This window comes from Nematolebias whitei, chromosome 3 (assembly GCF_014905685.2).
Source record: "Nematolebias whitei isolate Nwh7 chromosome 3, NemWhi1, whole genome shotgun sequence".
NCBI lineage: Eukaryota > Metazoa > Chordata > Actinopteri > Cyprinodontiformes > Rivulidae > Nematolebias > Nematolebias whitei.
In genome coordinates this window covers 45,931,423-45,932,695 of record NC_056500.1, presented here as the reverse complement: position 1 = coordinate 45,932,695, position 1,273 = coordinate 45,931,423, and positions in this window count along the sequence as shown.

The window sequence follows — 1,273 nt, the reverse complement described above, 5'->3', positions numbered from 1 at the left end:
CCTTTTCAACACTTTCTGCTCTCTGTCTGGACGGGACGGTCCCAGCCTTGAACCTGCTGAGAGGGGAAGAATCACAGGAAGTCTCGATTCTGCTCCACGTGTTGTTGTTCTGCCACCAGCAAAGTGTTCTTTTCTAAAATAAAATAAAACATGTTTCTAGACACCGAGACAGAGCTCGGTGTCTCTGAGGATACTTGAAAGATGGTAACAAGATCACCTCCCTTTATTGTGAAGCAAACTTGAAACAGGTCTGCAGCACAGCTGTACTCCAAACAAAGGCCGTGTCTCAGCGTTCAAACTAACAAACTGTCATTTTGTGCTAATTGGAGACTTCCTGAAGACAGCCACCTCTTATCATCCACCTGAAGAGGGGCTTCTATCAACTTTAATGTGGCCCGAACTGGAACATGTCCCCCCACAAATGTTATATCAAAACAACTGTCTCAGAATCGTGATACGTACTTTTACGTTTATTGGCATTTTGAGTTACCATGGCGATGTAATTAACAAAGACACTATATTTACTCTTATTGAAAACACTGACAGAACTCTTAACAGCTTCCAACGGCCACAGTGAGGTCACATGGCCTCGAGTGAAGAGGTCACGTGACCTCGAGTGAAGAGGTCTCTGAACAAAACACTGATCAACTTTTGGAGCCATTTTGGTTCAAGATGGCTGCCACAGCTACCTCAGAAAACACAAAACTGACTACAACTCAGTCATTATTTCATATATTGGGCTGAAACGTGGTATGGTTGTAGCTGAGAGTGAGTTGTTAAACTGTCCTAATGCAAATAAAAATCCAAGATGACCACCTTAGCTAAAATGGGAAAAAATATGATAACTCAGCTAATTTAAGAGATATTGAGCTGAAATTTGTTGTGGTGATACCTGACGGTGATGCACAACACATTATCAATTCAAAGCTAAACATTCAAGATGGCCACCGATGCTAATTTCAAATTGATATAACGCAGAGGATTATAGAACCATTTAGCTGAAATTTGGTGTATTGGTAGCTGAGAACAATCACTAATAGACTCTGATCCCAAATCAAAAATCCAAGATGGCCACCATAGCTTAAATAAAAACTACAGGTCCTTCTCAAAAAATTTGCATATTGTGATGAAGGTCATTATTTTCCATAATGCAATGATAAAAATGAAACTTTCATATATTTCAGATTCATTGCACACCAACTGAAATATTTCAGGTCTTTAATTGTTTTAATACTGATGATTATGGCATACAGCTCATGAAAACCCAAAATGC